Raw genomic sequence first — 27,302 nt, forward strand, 5'->3', positions numbered from 1 at the left:
TGCCAAATCCATAGAAGGGAGCATCTTATACATTAATTCACTGAGTGCCCCAGAGGGCTGAAAGTAAGAGAGCATCATTTAGACGGCATTTTACCTTCCCAAGTTTTTGAAGGTCAGGAAGATGTAGTGGGAGGGAAGGTTTTCACTTATCCCATCATGTCTCAGTACATTCAGAAGCATTTCTTTCACAATTAATGGCTAAAAGCGAAAGACGTGTGGCGCTGTATTAATTACGAGCTCTGACAAGTACAACAAAAATGAAGAGATTTGGTTATCCGTTATTTGCAGGAGGGGCCCCACCCTTCCCCTTCCTGGTTAAAAAAACATTCTGGGCAATGACCTCTAATCCAATCTGCAGGAATTATTAGGCTTTTTGAAATATAATCTCTACATTACGTGCCAGGAGCTGCTATCCAGCTCTCACCCACCCAGACGAGCAGCCCATCGCCAAGCTCCCTCCCTCCTTCTGGCTCGGCGGGTGCCTGCAGCAGGTCGTACCGCAGGGAGGGCTCCAGCAGCCCCCCGTGCCGTGCCACAGGGCCAGGACACGCTCCTGGAAAGGGCAGAGCGGGAGGTCAGGTCCTGCTGGGCCAGGACTGCACGTGGGGATGGGTCTCCTGCCTCCCCACAAGGCATGTCAACCGCGGAAGAGACAGGGAGAAGAGAAAGGCTTGGTATTCGTGACTGATACCCAGGTCCGTCCCCTCCATTTCAGGGACTCTTTCTATGAAAAACGTCCAAAGTGGAAGTTGGAAGGTGGTTTTGGTTTTTCCTTTTTAGAGATTTGCACAAAGGGACAAGGGGAATAAAGGGCAGAGCTACCCAACTTGCCTTTCACGCTGCTCTGGACCGAATCTGTATCCTCATTTTGGCAACCGCCAGATGTTTTGCATCCTGCCCAGGGCAAACGACAAGTCTGCTGCTCAAATAGCTGCTTCTCAGCTCGCTCCAGCGACAGCGTCAACACGAGCTGCTCGTTATATTTCTTCCCATGTTTACTTTAAGCTTCTTACCCAGAACTTCCTAGTGCCTACCTTGTGCTCTTCCCTCACGCCTCTGAAATAAAACCACCGGTTGTTTTCTGGCCAGCACTGGAGCTCTGTCCACGTGAAGGCGATGTTGCCCGAGGGGCTGCCTCATGCTGACTCCCTGCCCTAGAGCAGGGACTTTACCCTCCAGGCAAAACCCAGGGAATCCTGCACACAAAGGAGGTGCAATCAAGCCATGCAGACCCCATTGGTGGGGGAAGAGGAGGAGAGCCCAGAAATGTCCCGTACACAATTCCTACGCCCTGAGACGGGGTTTTGCAGAGCACTCAGCATCCCCCGCAGGCAGCACGAACCCTTCTCCCCAACTTTCCATCCCCAAGCCCGTCCCTTTCCTCCAGCTTTCAGCATGGCTACAACCACGACTGCTGTTCAACTTGCAGCAGAAAGCAGACAAGCAGAGTAGACGAGTAGCTGCTATTACGAAACTGTCTGAGGAGACATCTGGGCTGAGGCTGGCGGCTCTGGGTTGTTGTGCCAAGAAGCACAGCACGGTCCCCAAAGGGGTATGTAGGTATTGCTCCACTGCCACTGGCAGGGCGCAGCCCCAGCACCACTGCAGCTTGTCTTCCCCCCAGTGGATGGCCATCAAGTCGTATTTTCTGCTCGCTTACCCCTCCTGACCCAAGCTTTACCGTTCACAGAAGCCACACGTTTGATTTGCTGCTAACACTTAAGCAGCAACACAAGTGTGCTTTGAAGATGCTTAAGTTGCAGGAGCTGAAGAGAAGGGGGAAAAAAATAAACGCAGGAAGGAAGAAACCTTAAACAATATTTGAAAGCAAAGGAGCCTGGAATTCCTCTCAGAGATCTTACTCTTAACACTCCACACAATGGGGTGCAACTTACCTGGCTGAGCATTTTTCCAACTACACGTTAAGAAGCAAAACTTACTTTCATGCAGGCATCAAATGTTAAGGAAGGAATTGGAAAGCCTGAGAATTCACACCGATATATGTGACAGAGGGTAAACCACGAGGGCTAGCGGCAGCTAAAGATGTTCGTCCAGAAGCTGCTGGAGAGAAAAACATTGCCAAACTCTTCAACTTCTCAGCAGACATACCATACTGGAGACCAGGTCTTATCTGTCACTTGGGGAAAGACCTGAGGGCGATGAGTATTCAGGTCACACGCACCTTTTCTGCAGCAACCCGCAGCACTACTATTCATGTGATAAACACCCACGGCACAGCAGGAGCCAGTGGCGATGAATAATGCAGGAGATCCAGTCGCTCCGCCACGTATCATACCCATGGGGTATGGAGGTAGCATTTTAGCCTAAGCCATCCTTCCCCCCCCGCCCAGGCACAACGTGCTTTTTCATTATTTTCTCTCCCCAGCCTGTTCCACCCATACGTTCGCAGGTCAAACCCAGCAAAACAGGACGGGCTGTTGCGGAACTGGAGACACCAGCAGGCATGCACTGTACCCTCTCACAAGGTGATGTTAAAGTACTACATCACCTGCTCAACGCAAGGAGCTCCACAAGCCAGAAATGCAGTTTTCCCAGCCGGGTACTCCTCCGTCCACATTCCCCAGGAGATGTGCTTTCCCACCACTAAGACAGTAACTCCACACAGCATTAGCCAAACCAGCAGAAATTAAAACGGAGCCACACGCAGCCTGGACTTGCAGCCCTGCCTGAATGAAGGCAGCTCACTAAAAGCGCGCTGCAAAACTGCACTGAAACCTGAATTGGAGTCAACTCCAGTTCTGCAAATGCGTTATCCTTCCGCTCTAAGCACCAGCTCTCCCAGCTACCGACTTCAGGTATTCATCCCTATTCTGAGCTCTGTTACCCCTGTTTAATTCTCCCCAACCCCTCTTCTTGATACTCTCTCGTACTTTCCCGTGTACGCGGCGCACAGCAGCCTTGATGCCTGCCATGTCAGGCAATTCAGAGCTCAGGGTGCCCCAGGACGAGGCACTTAGCAGTGCCAGCCTGGCTCCTCTGCCACTCGCTGCCTTCCCACGTCCTGCTTGGCCAGGCCCCCTGCCAGTACTGCTGGCCTTCACTCAGTTTTCACATCAGCCTGGGCATCCACTCACTCTACACATTTATTATGCCATTAGAAGAGCGTCTTTGTCCCACATCTGCATTATGTCATACTGTTTCTTTTACGTTTATTTTCAGATATTCGAGAAATCTATATAGGCACATTTGCCCAAGAGGAGATTTGAGAAAGTTCAGGCAGACTCTCGGACTGCACACTTCGAATGAGAGCACTGAAAAAACGCAAAATAAAAGGCTCAAGTCCCTCCCCCCTTTTAGTCATAATCAATTTTAATGATGCTGTTACAAGCCCTCCTGAATTTGGCTTCAAAGCCAGCCAAGAGCCAGTAAAGAACCCTTAACTGCAACTTATGCAGTGTGTGCTAACAGAAACCATACCGGGTCTGCACGCTAGGACAGCACATCCAAAACTTCTTGGGGAGGAGCTGCTTTGCTGCAAAGGGGATCTTCTCTTCTACCTTACAAGCCCTGGCCATTTCAGTTCAGGAGGCATGGGGGGAAAGACATCACGTTTTTTCTATACCTTAAAAGCTCTTCTGCAAGGCTATGAAGGATTTGGGATGTATCACACATACATGTGCTCAGCGGAATTACGGCAGGACCGCTGTTAGAATTAACTATCACACCTGTCCCATCTCCATTACCTCAAATAAAACAACCAATTTTAATTTAAAAAATAAAACAAAAGCCAACAAAACAGGGTCAGCGAGTACTGGGAATATTTCTTGCTCAGAATAGCTTGTGGTTAATAGAAAAGTCCTTATTTAGCTTATTGCTTGATTTATCATTTTTGCTAGCGAGCTGACTCACCATCCAGGGTTGATCACTTCAGGAAGTAAAGAGGATAAAAAAAATACAGCAGCTGTGATTTCACAATTCTCACCAAGATAAATATATTTAGATCACTTTTTTTTTTTTTTGGTTATGACCACAGGTCTAGTGCTCTGAAGTATCTGCTCAACTCCTTACCTCTGATAGGGAGATCTATCAGTGGAACAACAGCCTGATGAAAAGAAAGGTCAATCTTTTGATCACCTTCAGAAAATACAAACATCTTCTTATTGCATCACATAATCTGCTCTGATGCTAAAACCACTTCACTAGTGTATGCTTTTAGGTTTTGTTTGTTGATTTTAAATATACCAGCTGGAGGCCGCTGGTAGAAAAGATCCTGCCGTTTCTCCTGCGGAAACAGTGACCGACTCTTGTAGCACCACCAGGAAGATAAATGCTTTCCACAGAAGAGAAATTAGGAAGACAAAAGATACAAAAGCATCAGCTACAAAAAAAAGTCATGAGAACCACTGCCTAAAGAGTAAACTGCAAGAGGACAAGAAATTTGGTACTTACTGGACAGAGACATTATTTGTGCATCTATGCTTGCTTCCTGTTTAGACAACGACTTGCCATTGAGCTTAGGATTACTTCTGACTTGAGAAGAGTGTTCACTAGGCCTTTGCCATAAATTATACAAAGCTTTCCTTAATCCTACAGGCTTCAGAGGTTTATTCCCTTAAATTTAGCCAAGTTCCATCGTGTAACACACAAGCACATTTCTTAATTCATTTGAAAGACAAAGAATAACATTTGAAGAACTACATGCTGTAGGCCTGCACTCAGTGCTTCTGCTTTGTTACCGAAAATTAACATTTCTCTGTGATGACTTCTGCTGGTGTACGACTACACAGATGAGAAATACAAGTCAGGATACGCCAACTCATCATCAGATTGAAAAACTAATTTTTTTTCTTTTTATTTATTCAAAAGAGTAGGAATTAAGTTGCTTGCTTTGGAAGCTCTTTCAGAAGACAAACACTACAAATGCGTGTAACAAATTAACAACGGTAAGCCTGCAGATTAATTAGATATATACTATGCCCAAAGCGTGCTCACTTCGGTTCTTTTCAGGTTCTCCACTCCTAAGGTCTCAAGACCTGGATTTCATTAGCATATGGTGTGTGGTGGGGTATTTTTAACTAAAATCACACAGACACAAGGCGGCTACGTCTTCATTACAGCAAAAGTCTCTAAATGAACTTCCTCTTGAAGGGGAAGGAAGTTTTCCTACAGGACGTTACACACACACGCTGCCAAATGGTTATATTTACACTTCATTCCAAAAAGTGGAACTCCAGAATTGATACGCTGCTGCAATATTGTTGAGTCTACAGTAAAATGCCCTTCACATTGCTACAACCACTTCCATTAAAACAGAGGAAATACCACGTCAGAACAGACCTGACAGCAGCTATTACCGCATGCTCCAAAAGGAAGCAACAATAAAAAGAATATTAAAATTCACCCAGATAACGTTCCCTTACCCTAGCTCACTTATATCCCTTCTTGTAGCCAGAAACGATTAAAATCTCCTGCCACCCCCTTGTTTTCAATAAGGCCTCAATTCCAAAGAAGCACATTGATTCCCCCTCACCTCAGGATTTCCATTCATGCAAAGGCATCCAAGCCTGTAAGAAACCAAAGAGCATCACTCATCACAGCAGGAAGGATCTCACCTACCAATGCAGTGCTGCACATTAAATTCAACACGGAATAAGACTGATTTTTTTTCCAAATAAAGGATTTTCCTGGATGCACGCTGCCATGCTTCGTCCTAGCACCCACCACCTGACAGCACACCCATTTGGGCCGCATCAGGAATGCAAGCTATGTTCAGCATCTTGCTTGGAGGTGCTGCAGGAATTTAGGGTCGGCAGCAGCCAGGGGCTGTAAAATTTACTCAAAACGGTTAAGTTAATCAATATAGCAAAAATGTGACCTCTACACCAGAGGCAGACGGGCCAGACTCATTAACCGAGTACCAATAACAACCAGAAGCATGAGAACAATGCTGGTTTTGACAGGGAAGTTCTGGAGCTTTCTGCGGATTGATCTTCAGGCTGAACTGTGACAAAGATGCCAGGTATTACGAAATTAAAAATTAAAAAGAATGTGCTCTACAACAAGAAAAAAAAAGCATGCAATACACAAAGCTAATTGAGCTGAAGTACTCATGCAGAAGCCTGAGGAAGCCTCCAGTAAAACAACTGGAATTTAGCCACTAATTTCACAGAACCGAGACAGATTTCGCAGAATCTACATGAGGTCTTGCCAAAACTGAAAAATATGATTTGAAATCCTGTTGGAGCTTAAAATAATTTTTCTCTCAGCCACGGCACCTCCAAGAGGTACTCTGGTGGATTCTGAGACAAGCGCAGGATTGCACCTTTAGGAAGAAGGCCCCTGGCCACAGCAGCACCGAGACTTAACAGAGGTGGCTGTAAGTCAAAACATCACAACTCTGTACCAGACACTTAAAAAAAACCCTAAAGCTGCCAGAAAATACTATGAGATGTGAGCAGCCACAGCCTCAGCTGAAGCCCTCAGCAGCCAGGAGGAAGAGCTCCCATTGTTCGCCGTTTACCCAAATAGGAAGCTGGCTGTGCTCAGTGCTCCTGCTCAGAGCCGGTGGCTCCAAGGCTTCCTTCTGAAAGTAAGGATGTGTGTGTGCAGGTCTACAAACGTACGTATAGATATGTGTATGGACCTGCACACACATTTTAGATGCCTAAAAAGCCAACCAACTTTGAATCTTCATTTAAAAATCAACTTACTCTTATAGTCAGTAATGACAGGGAAAGTTAGTATTGCGTTTATACTGAGCTTACTACGTGCATACATAAAAGCTGGAAATATTCTGGAATAATTCTGCCTACTTCATGTAGGCAGAATTTAAATGGAATAAAGAGTGCCGGACCCAGCAGCATGAACTCTGAGTACGACTGCGCAGTGCTCACCTCAGCGTAAGGAATCGTTCCACATACCTTCAGCTGCAGAAAGTGAATGCTGCTGTTCCACAGTCAGCAGTCAAATGCTTCACGTAATGGTGGGGTTTCACGTCCACGCTGATTTAAGCCACCTGTCCCTCCCAGCAGCAGCCGGCCTTTGGAGCAGCTCAGCTGTCTCACCACAGTCAGAAGGATGCTCGCTGCGGCTGCTTCAAGTCCAAGCACCCCCACCCCCAGCCTGCCCGTCCCTGTGCTCTTCCCCTCTTGCTGGCAATCCCTCTCCCTGCTCCAGGGAGGAGATTTCAAAGTGATGCCTCGTCCAGAGCTGGGTTGTGGTGATGCTTCTTGGTGGGGACAGAGCGGCCAGTGCAGGAATCCAATAATTTCTTAAGGGTCAATCTCCCGACTCGTGCTCACTCAAGGGCTCCCACGATGAGTCGGATCCGTGCTGGGCAAGACCAAAAGCTCTCCTCTTCTTTGAGGGGATAGTTTTCAGCTGGGTCCTCAAATCAGTCAGCTTGCACAGGAGGCCACGAGGGTGCCAGGGACAAGGAGAAGGCGTGCTGTAGCAGCTTGAGGAAAAGGGACAGCCTTTACCAGCCACTGTCAGTAGCAGCCGTAACACTGATTTTGGAGCAGTCTAAAGCGATGTGAAACCATGCCCATAATCTTTCACCACGCCTTTAAACCTTACTGAAAGATGTCAGATCTAACGCCTGCGACAGGCCAAGACCACCATCAGCACAATGACTCAGATGACACACGTAACCTCACCACCGCGCTTGACTCACATCCTGGCCAACCGCGCTTCCATTATTCATTAGTGCTTTAAACCACAGGGGGGAATTCTCACTGGAGCCTTCCCTGAAGCTCGCAGGAATCCACAGAGGAGCTCGAATAAATATCGGTGTTCAGAGAAAGGCAATGAGGAGCCTGACCTACCTTCAGCACAGCAGAACGGGTCCTTGCCCTCTGAAGGCCCAGAAGGAGGATGCAGCAGCTGACATAGCCCTGCTCGCATGGGAACAGCAGAGAAGGGTGACCCCAACATCTGCCTAAGCAAAATAGCAAAAGCCCTCTAAAAGAAACTGAAGTTTCTGGCACGCACAGCCCACAGTAACAAGCTGCAAAGAAGCATTTGTTAAAGAGAGACCATATGTCAGAAACATCAGCTGGGCAATGCCCAGAAGTCCTGCGGTCTTCAGCAGGTGCAGGGGGTGGAGTGCAGCAGGCAGCAACGGGGTTTCGCTTAAAGAAGCGTCACAGGAGTCCCTGTACACTGGGTACCTGGTCAGAAAAATACTTACCTGGCAAAGAGGTGCCAGTGCTACTGAAGTTGAACAGCTGATGCAAGAGTCATGATAGTATTAGAATGCACCAACACTGCATTCCAAAGACAGCTAAAGACTGAAAAACATAACAGACCAGGGAGTTGTTCTGCATCCCTTCCCAGGGGAATTAAAAAGCACTATGGGCAGAGGGATTTTCCATCACACTGATTTAAGCGTGGTCTCAAATCGGTGCAGAGTGCTTTGCTACAAGCCAGAGGATGACCCTCTTCGCAGCAGCAGTCAGCAGACAAAATCTGTTCCTAGTGAAATCAGCGGGTTCTGCCCGTCTCTTCCATCACAAACACCAGTGGGTTTTAACATTTCACTCACGCGTACACGAGCTATCAAATCTTCAGAGAAGTCAATGCACTAAACAGGTAACAAAAACCCCACAACACACCTTACATGTAATATGCTGAGAGAGATGTGTGCTTAAAAACCTGGCTTGAGAGAGCACCTTAACGCTCTCAGGACGTTCCTGCCAGGAGCCATCTGCCACCTGCCCCCTGGGGTGCTACTGACCATCCTTCCAATGAATCCTGCTTGTCTCTACTTCTAACTTCAAAATAGTCTACTAAAAGAAATCAAGTATCAAATCTATTTCCAGTTAAAAAATATTCCATAACTACTTCAGGTCAAGCATTCTGCTCTACGTTTAAACCTTCAGCCTCAGCCTTAGCTGAGGACATGGTAGTTCACCTCACATCTAATGAAGGTTGGCCACAGCAGCTTGCCTCAGACTGAAGAAGCACTTGCAGAGTAGACGGACCAAAAAGCAGAAGCAGCAGCAGCTTCTTTTCCCACTTCTGTACAAGATATATGAAGAGAACAGTTAAAAAAAAAAAAAAAACACCACACAAGCACTTGCCTTCTTTTTCACAAGCAGGTTTGTAATGCCCCAAAAACGTAACTGGGCTAATTCTGTGAATCCTGACAACTAGGAAAGGAAGTGACTGTGCTTTCTTTGTATAAGCCAAGCAAAGATTTCTATTTTGATGGCTTAAATGAAACAGGCCCCGGGAGAGGAAATAAATGTGAAGTGAGTCATCTGGCACGTTACCTCTGCTGCAGGTGAGGCAGAGAGCAGCACTCCCATCTCTGCACGCAGTAGCGGATGAAGTGCCCAGACAAAAGCACGCCTTGCCAGGGTAGCAAGAGAAGATATCGGTGAAAAACGACCCAAAACATCTTCCTTCTTCAGTAATTTTGGGGCAGATTATTGATGACTTTAGAATAGTCTAAAAGACTTCTGAAGGGATACCTTTTAAAGAAAATGACGCTCCAGGTTTTCTTCAAGTTTCTTCAAGTTGGTCTCTTTCTGCAGTTTCTCCAAAGTTCAGTCCCGGCCAGCTCCTTTGCCAGAAGTGACGCCAGGCACTCTCACTGGCCAAGGTTGCACTTTTCTAGTCTTTTTGAGCTCCAGTGCCATTCAGCAAGTTATAAGCCAAACCGTTCTTATACTGTAGGTAGCCTAGCCACCAGCAACCCAAGCATTAATCTCATTCTTAGGGTCAAAAACAGAGGGGGGAAAAAAACACAAGAAACCGTAGGTCATTCAACAGGAAAACAAGAAGCAGAATTCACAGAGAACTAAAACTCACGGCATCTAATTAGTGTTATTTTCTGTCACAGCTGCCAATTACTACAGATAGATATTCTGCATTGCTGACAGGGGGGCTCGCTGTCACAGTTACAGACTAGACTCTATGTTGTGCTGCATCTTCCAAGAACCAAGGATATAAAGTAAAATACAAGACTTAAATCTCAGTACAAAACCTGTTTCAAAACTTGTTCTTGGAGAGTTTAACCTACATTGAAACAGGAGGCATCTGCTCAGAAATACAGTGCATCAACATGCTTTTTCCAAACATATGACATGTTTCCTCTCGAGCTATGAGGTCTGGTTTCAAATGTCAACTAGAAATTTTGTCATCTACGATTTTCCATTAAGAAGATACAACTGTTACTTTGAAATTAACAAATTGCACAAAACACAACCGATGGTATAATTTATCCCAACTTAGAAAAAGCCCATCTCTTCCTGATGAAACATGAGGCACCATACAAATTTAAAATACTCTATCGCCTTTGTGTATTTACAACAAATGCAGATCCTTTACAAACAACTGTTGAAGACGGTTTTCCTTCTGTATCTGTCTATTTGTACAAACTTCATTTTCTAAACTTCACTGAATAAATTAACAAATTGAAACTAAGTCTAAAAGAAATCGCACACACCCTTTTACTGCAGACCCTACTGGCAATACAGACGTCAGTGTAGGCACCCATACCTGGATGCACCACGGCCCAATTCAGAGTAAGATTTATGGTCAAGTTTTATGCAAAAAGAAAAGTGTGATGGTGACTACTGCCAGTAACGAAACATGGGAACAGTGGTTGGGGAAAAAAAGAGAGAGATACTATAGAGGTTTTAAAACAATTGAATGTATTCCACCTGAGAGCACGAAAAGATCAAACTCTTCTTTTGCACTTAAATTTTGTTTCTAAAGACTCCATCTTTTCTTCAGAGACGCAGTTTAGCAGGAGTAATACGTTTCCTTTAATCTCCCCAAATATAAAGGGAGTAGATGGCAATTCCAGCAAGCCTCAGCCTTCCTTAAGCTGAATTGCTCTCAAGTACAGTGGGAGGTAAATATCTACAACCGTGCAGCTGTGCAAGCTGTTTTCCTACTAGTTCCCTACAACTGCCTGGGTACTTAGAGGTACCTGTACTTCTTTTTGGATCCAGCTGAACCAGTATCCCTTAAAGAGATTTCTTTAAATACTAGGTCAGTGAAAAATGATAACTGAGGCCAAACACAAAGTGAGGGCTCAGAACTGGGAGATCAAGGATTTTCTTTTACTGTTAACAGTGAGAGTAGCCTTGTACAAATTGCTCACACTTGCTGTAAAATGGGCAAGAAACACACTAAAACACAACCACCACAAACAGCACCCATGGCTTCTTGACAGATGTGATAAAACAATCTGGAAGAGATAACACCTAACATCCTTTAAATAACTCTTTTTGACACTGCTTAGAGACCCTCCATTTAGGTTTATCCTTTGCATAAAAAATGGAAGTAGAGTTCTCCTCTCCACAACTTTCCACAGAGAACGACAGCAGGGTACAACAAAGCGATAACCAAGCAAATGGGACATGGTAAGAGCCATAGGAAAACGGGCACCTACTGCTCACAAGCAAGAAAGCCTCAGCAGCCAGAGGAGCTTCAGACTGACTACTCTCAAACCAAACCCCTGCAAGATCAGATGCATCTTCAGGACTTCAGCCAGACCTGCCCACGAGGCAGGGAAGATGAGCCAAGAGCCTGCTGTCATCTCCCCCTGTAATGCGACTTGCTGCCTAGAAATGCACAGCTTCTGGTGCTCTTAACCCCTAACTTACAGGACGAGATAAGCTGTTGGAAGCCTGCGAGACATCTCCAGAACCACTGATAAAAGATAATACACAAGCACATGAGCAAACATATGCTACACGCGTTTTTTGTTCTTATGGTTTCCTTCATTTCAGGTCCAGGTAAGGCATTTTATACCAAAAAGCTATATAAAGATTGTTTTGTTTTATTGTGAAGCCTTAATTATTGTGTAATTTATGTGCAGTGTTACTCATATCCCTTGGAAGGTTAGGAGGTAATAAATTTGGCTCCGTTTGAGTGGAGCACAAAGCTTCCATTAATTTTACTCACAGAAAACCCAGGCGCCTATAAATGGTTGCAACCAGCAGCAGCTCTTCTCAAGCGACCCATTTAGCTGCTCTGTTTGGTGGAACAACTGCTAACAACAATAAACTGGAGACTGAGCAAAACTGCAGACTAAGGAACAACACACGTACCATAGCCCATGACTGAAGAGTGTAAGAACTCCCACCTTCCTAACAGGGCATGTGTTTCAAATAACTGTTGCTCATTAGTGTGAACACTGCAATCAACAGAAGCAATTTCCATCAGCCAGACCTCTCAGGACAGGGCAGTTTGATCCTCAAATCCTTACTGTGGGCAAACACACAGCAACTTAGCTCAACTTCTTGCTTTAGATCCAGAAAAACTGCTGAATCCTGATCGATTCTTAAGACATCAAGAATCACTATTTTCCCTTAGCGATTACAGGAAGCGATGCTCAGCATCCCACAGGATATAACCAGGTCCTTTCAGGACAACAGCTACGAGAACCAAACAAAACCACGAAGATGCATCTACTTAGACCTTCTGAAAAACCTGTACAACACTGATGCAGTTGCACAAAGGTCTTACACCTGCGAGAGCTGGCTGCAGAAGTGCTGCCAAATGCAGTGATTGATTTAGAGCTGACAGCAGCTACAGCGGTACTGCACAGCACACAAGCTTTGTACACACGCCTGGTGCTTGCGCTAGAGAAGCTTTAGTAACATTTATTCTCAAAGTCCATCTGCATTTTGCAACACTTTCTTTTCTGGCAGATTTCTGCAGTACAAGTACATATTCGATGTCTGCAGCACTCAGGGCCAAACTGGTACCAAAGGTCCTTGAACTGGTGGTGGGAGAGAACTGCTGCAATTTACAGTGACTGCGGAAGTGGCGCCGTGTGATCAACGTGGTGGTAATCAGCGTGTATTTACTTTGTCAGAGGAAGACAAACAGGTTCAGTGAAAAAGGCTCGACAGCCACTTTGCTGCTGCGGAGAGAGGGTTAGGTACACATCGGGGATTTCTCTTTCTGACAGGGACACAGGCAGGAAGCACTGAAGGAAAACCCGGCCGCTCTGGGTACCTCTGGGAATCCACGCCAGCGGCACAGGCGTGAAACACAGCAGGGCTACCAGCCAACCAGCAGCACAGATCACAAGCAGCAGCAACACGCTGCAAGACACTAAGGGTTCGAGAGCAAAAAGCTTCCTTTTAACCTACTGCAAAGCGCTGAACGGAGATGAGCATCCATTGCGTTTCAGTGTCTTTGTTCAATTCCAGCTCTCAGGAGCCCTGACAGAGCATCCCTCCAGCGTCCCAAGAAACTCGTGATATTTCTGAAAAAATAAAATCAAATGCACCCCAAACCTGATGTAGCTGTGCCCAGCGAAAGACCTGTACCGGCTCCAGTGCCCATTTCATTGCGCAGGGAGCCTACGCTGGGAAATAACCCACCAGAACCCCAGGGGAGCAGAGGGAGCAGGACGAGTCCTGATGGTGCAGTTAATTCCCAGTGTTGAATCAAAAAAAAAGTGCCAGCACTGGCAGAAACAAGGAGGCAGGGCCACATCACACAATGTGCAGAGGGAAAGAAAAAAAAAAAAAAAAGAATAAGGATAGTCCCTTTCAGCAGTAACTTACCAGCTTCGCTATAACGTTAGTTTTCCTCCCACACAAAGGCATTTGGCTAAAAGGATGTTGTTCATTCTGTGAGAACTCCTTTCCCAGAGAGCCTTCTGTACTAATATGCACTCATCCTCCCTCCCTTTTAATTAAAACTGAAGCAATTCAGTGGAAGCTCTTATTTCTGCAGCGCTCAGAACTGCACGGCTTACACAACTACATGCACTTCTTACAACCAAGGGGCTGCAAAGTTCAGTGATTGCACGTAACGCTCCAATTTATAATAATTAAAAAAGAAACAAATACAGGAAAAAAAACGGTATTGTTTCTCTGAAGGCAGCACAACTCCACCTCCCCATTCATCAGCATCACGTTAAGTCATTTCTGTGTTTCTCATGGACACGGCTCATGAGTTTTGGAGGCAGAGCTTTCATTGACCTCCCTCCTTTCATTTAAGTCAGAAGCTGGGGACTTAAAATGTTCATCTTTATTCTCCAGCCTTTGGCTTAGCACTTCTGCGCTGTTTTGCGACTCTCATTTCCTTTGAAGAGAGAAACAGGCAGAGCCCTTGACCTCAGAAACATTTGATCTTAGATAACTGAAGAAGAAACTGAAAAATAAATAATAAATGTATTAAATATTAAATGTTAAATTCCTTTATAGTGAGGGAAAGAAAAATAGCTAATAGCCACAAGCAGATCAACAAACACTATGTGCAAGCCTTAAGTAAAAAATAGAAAATATTAGTTTACAGCTGAAATTATTTCAAATGCAATTAAGCATATTTCAAGCAAGATTTATATTAGTGCACGAGTGCTAGACTATAATTAGTTGGCAATGTTGTATCTAAATTCAACTTTCCTTTATCGTGTTAAGCCTTAATGAGAACTGCCTTCAATTTTGATGACTTGGTGGAGAAGAAGTGCAACACCGTATTAGCACAGATCTAAGGAAAGAAGTGCTTAGCTCAATTCTACCATCTACTATTTTTTGCAAGCATTTAAAAACACAGCCACTAGGCAACTACTGTAACAGTTGCTAGATTTACTGATCTGGCTGTTTTAGAGAGCAGGACAAGAAAAAAGAAGTATAATTGTAGATCAATTAAAAAACACAGCTGAGTTCAGATCAGCTTCTTTCTCACCACAGAGGTTGGGTAAAATTGCAAGTGAAACAACTATTTCTCTTTTGGCAGAACATCAAGAAGATGGACTCAAAACACCAACAAATACATCCTGTTAAATGTCCCCCAGATCCTTTTGCCCTCAAAAAGCAAGGGTCTCAGCCCAGTGACTGATGCCTACAGGGCTGACAATCTTCAAGGGGAGAGCACAGTGCAGGCACCAGGATAAATCCAAGAGCCATGTTTTGGCCTTACCCGAGCCTTTGAAGCACCCTGAAGCCTCTGGAACCACAAAACAGGATCAGAAAGGGAAGAAAAGAGTTTAAAGGAAAAGTGATGGAAAAAACATTCAGACAAAGCACAGCCAAAATGAATTTTGAAACCTACTGAAATCCTGCTTGATACTAAGCCTTCACAGTGTCAAACTGTAAAACAAATGTAGAAAAATTAGTCATCATCTCCCATTCGTCCTTAGGCAATATCATCCCACTCATTAGAAAGGTGCCCGCTTTTCTGGACCACAGGACAAATGCGGCAAAACCGGCAACATCTGCAAAAGCCTCAGCTCTCCCCAGACGAGAGGTCCCAACCACCTCACCCAGGCAGAGCCACTAGGGCAAGGTGACGAGCACGAGCTGCAATAAGAAAAAAAGGAAAAAAAGGAGTTCAAGAAAGCATCAATGCCCTGCCAGTCCAGAATTACTGCTTGGTTTTCTTCAAACCTACGCCAGGGTGTTAAGTAGCAAGGGAGGTGTCAACACCCAAAGAAGCACTGCACAGAATTATCCAACCTAACACCTGAACCCGATGTAGACCTAGGAACTGTAATTTGTTTTAATTAGAGATGACTGGTAAAGCTAATTAGGAAGCTTCCAAGAACACAGCATCTTAGGAGTACCTCCACACTGCTCAGAGAGCAGTGAGAAGCTGTATCAGGTCAGATTCACCAATTTAAAAAAAAAAAAAAAAACCAAAAAAAACATTTGCCCTTCCATCATATGGTGCAGATGCTTTTTGGACTCCCCAGCTGTGTGCTGGTGTAAGGGCACAGCTCAGTTATCTGGCTCTGCAAATCAGTAAATTTCCATTTTGCTTTTTAGATCCAATTTTTAATTATCGGGAGGGTAAAAAAAAAAAGTCCTCCACTTTGTAAAAATGCAAAACATTTTTATTTCTGTTACAAAGCCAAAAACAACACCAGATGGAAACTCATTTAAAATTCTTACATGCTTAGCTGCCTTTCTACCAGAAGGTTACTACTACCAGCCAGACAGCCCTAGGAAAAAAAGGAAAAAAAAATCAATGGAACATGAAAGTGATTTACATGATATCAGATGACTGGAAGCAGATGAAAACTGCTGAAATCAGTGACTGCTTTCAGAAAATGCCTTCATATTTACTTTGATAACAATGAAAAGTGATGAGAATACCACGCTGCCACAGGTAGACGGCCAGGATTTGCTCTTGCAGCAGATCGCCTCGCAGCACTTCTGAGCACCCAGCAGTTCCCACCAGAGGAGACACACATCACATGTGTTCCTAGGGGCAGAGGGAAAACCTGGCGCAGCTCTCCTCTCCTAACAATGCTGGGTCACGAGCCAGCTTGTCTGAGATCAGACCAGCCTGAGGAGTGCCATGCCACTTGCAGAGGACAAAGCAACCCAAATCCAAATCCAGCTCCCCCCTTTTTCCCCTCTGGGGCTACACAATGAGTGGTGTGAGAGCAGGGGAGGGTCTGAGAGGTACCCAGAAAAGCAGGCACTTCCAGGCTTCTTCTTTCCTGAATTTCCAGCTGCAATTTTAAGCTCCTCTGCATGTCACCAGGTCTCATTTCCCACTGGAACTACAGGACCAGCTCTGTAGGTGACTCATTCACAATCCACACAATCTTGAGTGCTTTGCAACTCTATACAAGAGCACAAAGCATCCTTTCTGGTCTCTTATCTCTGCTAATCTCAACAGCAAACTGATATGAAAATCAGTAACAGAAAAGTTTTCTAATATTGAAAACACTTTGCAAATAGTGTCAGTGCAGCATTTCTACAGCACTTTTATTCTGAATACGTGCACTGGCCCTTACCTGATCCACTACTACAGAAATCTGAGCAATGGCATGTCTTTTTAAGAAAGTGAGAGCTGTAAAAGTGCTATATTTACACTATTTGCAAAGCACTCTTTATTTAGATTTCTATGGTAACTGGTGAGAGGACTGCAGTTCGCATTTCGAATGTTTTCATTCCCCGTGGTCTGACACAGTAGAATCGCTAAAAAAAAAAAAAAAGAGTTGTGAAGTAGGAAGAAAAGACTTGACTTAAATAGAGCCAAGTCTTTACTGAACAATGAGATGGAGTTCTCCAACACAGTAACAGCATACTCATGTAAGTTACCCTGTTCATGTTACTTACTACAAGAACTAGAGCCAGGTATGCATTACACACCAAGCAAAGTGCATAAAAACTGCATTTCTGCTGTGACATCATCTTACCTATCTGCCGAAATACAGCTTGTGCAGAGGAAACAGGCAGAACCTTGTTCTCCTCCTGGCTCATAAGGGATCAGGGGCTGGATACGCTGTGGGGAACCAGTACCTGCTGCAGGAGTACCGCTACCATCGCGGGGAGCACTGCTCATTATTAAACACCACTAATTAATCTGGGAAGAGCTGCAACAGGGTACTGTTGCTACAAACACTGCAGCTCCAGAACAGCCTTTGGCTAGGCTGGCTCCCTTGCAGCTCCTGCCTCCTGTAAGCACCACAGGCCTGGAGGGAGCATCTCCAGCTCCCCAGCCTACCCTGCACTGCTGGTGACCAGTGCTAGAGCCACCACAAGGGAACAGGAAGGTGAATCAAAGTCGCAGCACCATGGAACACCACTGCTCAAAGATATTCTGAAGTTACAAAGCCAGGAGAAAAAGAAGTTTTTTAAAAAAAAAAAAAAGGTGTGCATATATATATATACATATACATAAAAATATATAAATCCTGATACTTATTTCCTTAAAAAACACAAATACAGAAGTGTATTCTGAAAAACAAAACTGCACATATTGATAGGGTTTGGTTCAGAAATTGTAGGAGAATAAACAATGAAGAAAAATCAACTTTCTTCTGGTTTTGCAGCTCTCCTGCAAAAGCTGCAGGGAATTTTAATGAAGCCACATAGCTGTGTTAACATTACTGAATAAACGGTGATACTGCTGAACTAGAGCTTTGCAGCATTCATTTTCCCATCACCTTCATATCTTATTAAAGTCTAATATACTGAGATATATATTATATATCCATTTCCAAAGAGGATGCCAGCCCCGGGCACTAACTAATCTTTAGCCTCAAATACCAGAGACTGGTTCTCAAACTATCAGAGCAATTATTTCAGTCAACTACACCTGGCCTTTACAGGATATTCCTCTCCCACTTTCCCCTCTGCAGCTACTCTCCTCGTGGCCTTTAGCCTGCTACAGGCTGTACAAAACCCATTCCCTCTGGGAGGCCACAAGCAAGCCTGCAGCAAGCCCTTCTCAGCAGGACGAGTTTTGCCCAGTACATTGAGTCAAGCTTCTGGGAATTCTGATTCCTCCTTAGGCTAAAGGCTATTTTTACCAGGGAGAGAGGAAATCCTCCCCCTTTCTGCTGCAAGTTTTATAATACATTCACAATTCCCAAGTGAAACTAAACGAGACCTTGAGAACTATTCAAGTTCAGCAAGAATACTTGACGGTTTACCTCATAGCAAGACAGCCCAAAAGCAACCAGAGGAAAGCAAACACTGAACGCGGCACAGCGAGACCCCTACAACACCACATTCCCGTTCTCCGTGCCCAGAGGCCGGACGGCACAGAAGGCAGCCAGGGCACCCTTGCTCAGTCACACCTGAGGGCTGCTTTAGCCATGCCAGCTGAAACTATTCACCACAGGGCACAAGCCTTCTACCACAAAAGCCTGATCGACACAGGATCAGCCTGAACGGGCTGAGGGGGGACAAGCAGCCCCACAGCGTGCTCTCACTACCACCCCAAGATGGCGAGGAAGACGCCTGAGGTACCTCAGGCTCAACTGTGCAAAACACCCTTGAGCGCTGAGAGCCAGCAGCTTTCAACAACTCAGGCGATTCACAGAGCCAAGAAAATCAGCAGTGAAAGAGCTGGGAAGGTATTTACTAGCAGGGCCCCATCAATGGGGACCATTTTCCCTCATTTCTCCTGGGGCCTGCAAGCACCAGCCATCCACTTCCTCCCGCCGATTCCCACCCCAAAATGGCACCGTCTGAGCGGGGACAAAGGCACGCTGTGTTACCTCACCGCTGTATGTCGAGAACACGAAATGGCAATACTGGGAAACTGTCCAAAAAAATAAGGGAAACGGGAATTCTGTGGAACAGAAAACACTTGCAAAGCACCAGGTTTCTGTGGGCTGTCGAGGCCAATGAATGAGCACTCAGTTTTGCTAAAATGCTTACTTCAGACTAGTAAAGAGTAACATTACACAGTAGAATAAATTTTTAAAATAAGAGCTTGTTAGATACAGCAAAACTGGGATACATTTTCTACCTGTGGCTTATATTCTTCCCTTGGTTTCATAAACCCAACTAATTTCAACATCGCAGAAGGAAAAAGTATTTCAACTTCCTGCCAATCTAATGCAACTAACTAGTATAAAAAGGAAGAAATCACAGATGAACACCTTGAGACACATGTCAGCCAGCTGTATGCTCCTTGCAAACAGAACCACAGTGTGTTGGCCTCTGCACTTCCAAACCAAGTCCTCTGGCACGCTCTTCACAGCAGATCTTTGTTTACAGATTTCTGTTCTTCTTAGCATGAGCTTTGCTGAATTATCTTTTGAAAAGCACACTGCAAAGCTCGCAAATATTTCTTCCCTCTGCCCTTGGACATGTTAAATCGTGCCTGAAAAAAATAAAAAATAAAATCACAAACCACAATTTATGTGGGCACTCTTTGCTACGCTTTCTCCAAAGCAGTTGCTCTGGAGCAGCCCCCTGCACTTGAAGTACCTCTCTGCCTGACTGTGCTAGTTTAAAAACACATCTCCTTTACACTCAGCATACTGCATGCTAAAGCCTTGAAGCAATTTTAAACTTCAGGCCACAAGCATTATTTTTGTTAATGTATGTTTAGACAAGCTTATCTAGGGAGGAACAGTGATTATATCCAGCTAACTCCTTTTTGCGCTTCCTGAGTGATTCCCAGCCTGTCTCACTGACTTTGGCTACAGCTTCCTCAAGAAGCATACCACAACGGGAACATCCTGGTTCATCCCGTACTTGATGACTAGGCCCAGACTACCCCTGCTGGAGCTCAGAAAAGGCAAAAGTAGTGGAAACATGAAGACCTGAAAGAGACATCCAGAGGTTTTTTTTTTTTTTTTTTTATTAAAAATATGTCCAACAATATTTTGATCCAAAATACCCTGATGGCCTCGCAGATGTTCAGCAACAGGCAGAAATATCTAGAAGTCTTCCTGCTTAGTTCCAGGACATCTTCTCCAACCTGCTCACCGACCTGTTAAGGACAGGTCCAAGAACATTAATTCTGTCTCGTTCTGTTGAAGTACAGCATCCTTAATCCAGCAGTAAACAGCAGCTGGGTCTCCCAGGATCACAGCAGTAGAAAGGTCACCACCACTACTACCACAACAGGATCTCCCTGCTTTTAGCTCTTCCTCTGGTCTTCAATGCCCTTCGCTAACTGAAAGGCACGAATGTCAGTGAAGTGTCTTTAGCAGTCCACCATCATATACATAACAAGGAAAAAGTACTCCGTTTCTCTTCAGACACTTGCAAGCCAACCTTCTGTTGCACAAAATACTGCAGTGTGACAAACCTCTGCAAGGACATAGGCTTTTGAACACAAGAGATGATGGTAAAAAGAGGGAGGAAAAAAGCCTACACAAATGTATGATGATTCCTTTCCACATTTTATAGCACAGAAAGATCTCCATAAGATGAAAGACTGCACATGCATAGCAAAAGAGTGGCCAGCTGTCATCCTGCCCATCTTGAGCAGTTACGCCAGTCTGGTACTTAGCTCTTTACGCCACGGGAGTTGCTCTGAAAGAAATGCTGTCAGCTGCAAAATGCTTAGATGAGCATCAGAAGTCCTGTCGTCTTCTTCCTTGGCTCTTGTTCAAAGTGGCTGTAAAAGAACTAAGCCCTTTAAAAACAAATCACTTCCCGCTTTTCGGTTTGCAGCATACTTTAGCTAGCTTCTTCATTTGTTTGGCTTAATTGTGCCAATGCTCCTGCTCTTTGCTCCAACAACTTCATTCCTGAACCGCTCAGAACTCCTCCTAACATGGAGTTAATGTCACTGCTAACCAATGGTTCAGAGTATATAGAAACCATTTGGACACACCGAAAATCCCTGCATGGTTCAAATTGTTCCACATCAAAAAATGCCCCCAAAGCCCCTCAGAAGTATCTCTAGCTTACAGCTGCAATGAAAGGAGAGCACATGGACGCACACTTAGGCTGTCCCAGATAACAAATGGCAGGTTGCTTTACGTGGAAAAAAAAAAGGTAAAGCCAATTTTAATTAACCACAGAAAACCCAGGCTAAGACCTCAAAAATAAATAAATAAATAACAGTGCATGAACAGGGCTATTCACAAGGAACACCACACCAATGTTTTGGTGCATTGCTCTTCACTAGGGGTTTGGATGCAGAGGTTGTATATCACCACCCACAAAGTCCCCCGATGAACGCGGAACTGAACACCAGCAGTGGTCCCTCTGTGATTCTGCTGGCCTTATAAAAAACACAAGCCAGCTGTAAGCAGTGTGAAGGTCCTACAGCCATATATCTGCATTACAGAAATTTAGGTTCTTCTAATGTTTGAGATATCCTTAAAGCATTAATGTTCTGCTTCTGTGAACTATTTCTGTCAGCATCCACACAGCACCATAAGCTAGCTAGAGAGAAACGTATGTCCATTGCTGGGATGGAAGGGGCAATTTTGAAATGCAGCAGCAGGTCCAGAATCCGCCACACAACCTGCTGCTCTGCAGGGAAACAAACTGCATTCAGACCATTCTCTGAAGAATTTCATAAGCCACATACCTTGGGTGCCCAGCTTCTTCACAGCACAAGCAGGAACAGGGAGTCTTCCTTGCTTCTCAGCACCAACCTGAACAGCCAGGCTCTGTTTTGTACTATCAGATAAGAACCAGCTTTTGGAAAGTTGAAGAGTCTGACAGCTAATCAAGGAAATTCTCCCCGGGGAACTGAACACTTAGCTTCTCCAGAAGCCGTGAAACACGTCCAGTTGCTCCCAGCACAGAAGTCTAACTAGGCAGCAACCCGCAGCGCTAAGGCTGTAGCCTAACGCTCGCAGCTTGCCCACAAGGCATCACTGCCACAAGCGCCAGATTACGCTGGCGTGCACTGCTGTGAACAATGCCGTCAGAACACAACCTAACAGAATGAAAAGTACCCCTGCAAACCGCCAAGCAGAGACATACGTGTCAAACCCTGAAAGGGTAAGAGCGTACGTTCTTCTAGACCCGGCTTTCACAGCACTGACCAGTGACAAGACCTAAGAGCTAGGAACGCAGCAGGGGTGTTCTCCGAGTATGGGCTACCACAAAAAATGCAAAAGGCCTCCAGAAAACCCCTACTTAGACCTAGCCAGAAACGCATACCACACAAGCACTGTTGTTCCACTAACAAAGCAGCCTTTGGGGTGGTTTTGTTTATGCACCGATTAAGCTGTTAAAAGCATTCAAAGGTACCCCACCTATACAAGAGTGCATTCCTCAGGGTGTGCAGAAACAAAAAAGCCCTCTTTCACTGAAGGTCTCTAAAACTGTAACAGAGAACAGATTGTTTCCTAACATCTTTCACATAGTCCTGCTTGTGTTTCTAAAAACTCCAACACACAGTTGAGGAGACTTAGCTTCCTCCTCATCTTAATCCCTTAGATTTGATGAATATATCAGCAGTTTTCCCCCCACAGAAACCCAAGGTGAATTTATAAAACAGTAAGGCTTAAAGACCTTGAGGTATAGTATTATTTTATGGCACTATAGTAGAGTCTGAGCATTGTTGTTTACATACATTACAACTTTATTTGCCTTATAAAAATGAAAGCCTGGACAAGTGACTTGCCACAAGTGATTTTTTTTTAAACGTATAAAGCCTTTTCTTTTAAACAGCCTTTTAAATGCAAAAAGGAGAATTAATATAAATTACATCAACTAAGGTACAGGATCACATCAGAAACACCAGTGACGCTGATTCTAAAGCACAGATGCACCCTGCCATAGCACCAGCCCAGACTGCTAAGGGTGCACGTTGCTGATATTTATTAAGCAAAGAAAGTTGTAAGTTCCTAATTCTCATTTCAGTATACCAGCTTCGTGAAATTAAACATCCTGTAGCGAGGAAAAGGAAGAAAGAGCACACAACTCTTCAGACAGCTGGCAGTCTGCACATGGTACACGGGTGGGTTATGACCAGCAGTTGTCAAAACAAGGGCACTGCAAGAAGTGATGGAGGTTTGTTAGTTTATCCCCACACTCCCCCCAAAAAAAAAGACATTTTGGATTGTCAGGATATGACAGGCCCTCTGGGTCCAACACCTAAAGCTCAAACTGTGGGAAAGCCCAATGCTACTCAAGTCAGCAGCAGTTCTGTCACCCACCCAGAGCACAGATAGGGTTCTACCAGCTCAGGTGTGCTAATCTAGTTCTCCATTTACTGCATCGCACTGCTCTTCAATTCTCGCATCTAAAACCTTTAAAATGATCCTTGCCAGAGCACGACCTTCAAAAACAGCAGAACCATGCTCTGGAACCATGCTCTCAGGAGAAGACGCTGGATCGGGTTCAGATAGGGCACATGCAGAACCGTAACTGTTCTTGCCTCCAGTGGGGCCAAATTCAAAGCACTGTTTGGAAATGTTTTACAGCCCTGCAATAATCTCAGCCAGGGGGTTACTGCTGTGCTTGTATCCAGATTCAGAGTCAGGAAAACAACTTGCTTGCATTGTTGTGTTTCTGTACCTTGCTGCCTGAAGCCTGCTTGCTTTACTTCCCAACAAATAAAGCCTACCTCAGAAATTACATTAGTTTACATAGCTAATACTAATCACCCTCACTTTTTTTTTTTTAACCCTTTCCTAACTCCCTCACCCCTGTTAAAGCTCGGGTTTAATTTCTTCCCTTGCCACACTTCTGCTGCATGTTGGCTGTAATTTCCCAGAAACACGACCTACCCCTAAAGTTGTAGCCGCGTATTTGGGGAGATTCTGGAAGTTGACCTACAGTTTTTCAAGAAGAAAGTGCAGACTGGGCTTCAGATTTGAAAACTCAGAGTAAAGGTATTCCAGAGCAAGAGTCTGCTTGCAGGATTCCCCTTCACTTTTTCTCATTTAGCATATGCTATTATAACAAAAATTGCCATGATCTTCTTTTTCCAGACACCTTCATCTGGACTGTACAGCACCAAGTGCCAAACATGCGATTTTCAAGCACTGTAAAGGAAAGCAATAACTGTACTATCCTAAATGACCACCACTCAACTGCACAGGGAGAATCACAAACACAAGCCAAAACGATGTTCGTGCAACACAACACATTTTCAATGCTTCTGAAGTAATTGGCATTGACTGTCTTAAGAAAAGATGACTTAATTTAAGAAGAAAATGGCTACTCTCTTGGAAAGCACAAAAATAATGGGTACAATCAGCACACTATATACAGAAACAACTCAAGAGCATATACTTGACCCACACGTATAGAACTATTGACTAACACTCAATCACCATTTGATCTCAGCAGTGTGCTCACATGCTGCTTGATAAATTTCCCCAAATTAACACACATGCCATTACCTGGGCTAATCTTCCAATTGTTCATCAACTCAAGTAATTTTTACAGAGAATGCCCTTTTTTGACTGCTTGCTTTTTCTTACAAGCTCATTTTTTTCTCTGTCCATATAAGCACTGAGATATTAATGTGTTGAAGTATCAGCCTTTTACATACCTTTTATGTAAAAACAGTGACAGAAACCTGAAATTCTGACTGTCATTTAAAAAAAGGTGATCATGCTGAAGGTGTTTTGTGGTTTTGTTTTTATTTTTTGGTTGGTTGGTATTTAGTTGTTTTCTTTTGTTGTTATTGTTTTTTTTTAAAGTGTTATAATGCTTCCTTGCCTTCACATTCTGGCTACGTAGAAATGACACAAGAAAGGGTGTTTTTTTAACACCATTAATTTTAAGCCAGAACAGAAGCAGGAAGCACAGGAAGTTTCACAGGAAAGCTAGTCAGTTTAATTTTATTGTTGGAAGCTACCCCAAAATGTCTTTTAACATTTGAATAGAGAACAGATAAGAGAACCTTTAAAAACTGAGGTTCATACCCACCAAAACCAGAGCTACTTGTTAAGTGATGTTTTTATCAAGCCAAACTCCCACCACCATAACACCAAGTTCACCACATATATATGGATTCTGATGTGATGTTTTATTTAATAAAAACCATAAAGCCTTGGTTCCTCAGGATAGGGAGCACACATTTTGAGATAAAAATGCCATTGTGGGTCAATAAAAAAATAACACTGAACTATCTCCTCTCCTCAGCACTCATGAAACCTTTTGACTACAGCACAGAGAAATACTCGGAAAGCTGTATTTCAAAGCATATGCTTCTCAGTCAGCTAACTAAAGATACTGAAGTCATAACAAGCAATTTTGGACCAGGGGATGGGAACCAGCACGGTGCTGGATACCTGAGCGCTCCCACTTTGCAGCTCTGAGTGTCCGCCAGCATCTGCCAGGTGCCCAGCTGTGCAGCCACACCTCTCTGCCCATCAGACCCACGCTCCAGAAATTTCAACTAATATAAGTTTTTACACCATGGAATTAACCACATGCTTTCATCATTACTGATTAGTGTTAATTCTAAATAGAGGCTTTTTAGAAGTTAATAGTATATAAGCACATGTGTATAAGAGGTGGGCTAAAAATGAAAGGAAATAGAGTTCTCACGTCTGAGTCACCAGAGCTGATGTATTCCTTGGCATAAAGCTAAGTAAAGAAGGAAAAGGAAGAAGAAAGGCTTGAAAATGAGGTTGGAACACACCCAAGCTTTCCATGTTTCTAAAGCAATTGACATTTACTGGCCAAAGACGAAAATTAAGTTAATCTCAGTTAAAACATTTTTTTTAATTATTATTTTTCATAGTTCTTAAATAACTAGTCACTAAGGCAAGACTCTGGACTACTTGCCTGAATTGCTCCTTGTTCTTCGAACTACTGCATTATACATAAAATTACCAATACAGACATATTTTACAAAAAGAATTAAAAGCACAAATGAACCCATACTGGACTGGCTCTGGGAATACCACCAAGACCTGCAAAGCGAGCCCAAATTTTTCTGGTCACTACATTAAATGACCCTGGCCAACCACGACACACACCGATTTTTAAGAGCAGCTTTGACATTCGGCATTTCCTGAAGCGTTTTGAACAAGGTGTGCTTTGTGTTGCCTACCCAGTCAAGAAAGGATGGAAACAGGCATTACCACTTGCGCTTTCCCAGGTGATAGACGGGTAGAGGGATGCACATATACTAAACCCTGGTTAGGAAATCACCAGCAACAGTGAGAAAATAAGGGCTCAATGAATGGTAGCAAAGGTCAGCAGCAGCCTGCCTCCCATACCCTTGTGTTTTAAAGTATTTCATAGTTCAATGAACTGAAAGCAAGGATGGAGGAGTGCGAGCTTAAGGGTAGTAACATCAGCAGCTGACATGCTGATGTAAGGCAATATCTGACAGGACCGTCGGTTCTCAGAGAGAATTAAGTGATATGGATGGACAAGGAATAACACCAGTGAAATTCAGTATTGACAAATGCAGATTAATACACACCAAATGCAAACTTCTACATTTGTTATAAAACCTCATATGATTTTTAAATAAACCATTAACTCTAGAAAGGAGCTTGGAATGGATCAGCAAAAATGTATGCTCAAGATACAGCTATGGTTTAAAAGAACAAAAAAATTGAACCACAAATTCCATAGCCTTGCATGAACAGAGTTGAGATAATGAATGATGTTATTCTAACTATTGTCTTCCAGAAGACAATAGTGCAGGCTCTTCTAGAATACCATGCTGTGCTAGCCACCCCAAAAGATGCTGCTAAACCCACCATGGTTTCAGAAATAGACAACGTGTCTGGCTCTGGGAATGGAAGAACAAATAAGGACCAAACATATAGTGCCAAGATCCAGAATGAAGACCATACAGTCAACCTTAAAATGCAAGCTTTTAGATAGGAAATAGTCTGTGACCTAGCGTTTGTTCACTGCACAGCCCACCAGAACCTCTGACACTCATAGAAGTAGGGAAGACACCCCACACAAACAGCACCTAAGAGCTGCTCAGAGAAACTGTTAACTTTGCTTTGAGTGCTGTCTGATCTCAGACTCACCTCTTACATAGCTCTAGAATATGGACTTTGATGATGCTTTAGCGCATCTCCTATCTGGACATTTGACAGCCACAGAGCTCTCCTCCTCCCTTTGTTGCTCTACAGATAAAGGACACAACAGGACACTCTACATAAATTGCTCAAAGCTTAAACTGTTCTGAGAATTGGATACTAAGCATTGGAGAATGTACAGTTTCCTTAATGATTATCTCAGGAGTGCATGTGTTGCTAAAGACATCTC

General features: G+C 44.1%; 1 protein-coding gene across 15 annotated transcripts in view; it reads right to left on the reverse strand.

Moving 5' to 3' along the window:
* APBB2 (amyloid beta precursor protein binding family B member 2) overlaps window positions 1-27,302 on the reverse strand; it is a 178,149-nt gene that overhangs the window by 128,719 nt on the left and 22,128 nt on the right. Inside the window, exon 1 of one of the 15 annotated variants that reach the window (XM_066995776.1) lies at window positions 13,500-13,864. The exons of 13 other annotated variants lie outside the window; for them this stretch is intronic. The gene's annotated coding sequence lies outside the window, so the exon portion shown is untranslated. Of the gene's footprint in view, window positions 1-13,499; window positions 13,865-27,302 lie in introns of those variants that run through there. One more of the 15 variants, XM_066995779.1, reaches the window with a different exon arrangement.

Source organism: Anser cygnoides, chromosome 4 (assembly GCF_040182565.1).
Source record: "Anser cygnoides isolate HZ-2024a breed goose chromosome 4, Taihu_goose_T2T_genome, whole genome shotgun sequence".
In the NCBI taxonomy this organism is placed as follows: Eukaryota; Metazoa; Chordata; class Aves; order Anseriformes; family Anatidae; genus Anser; species Anser cygnoides.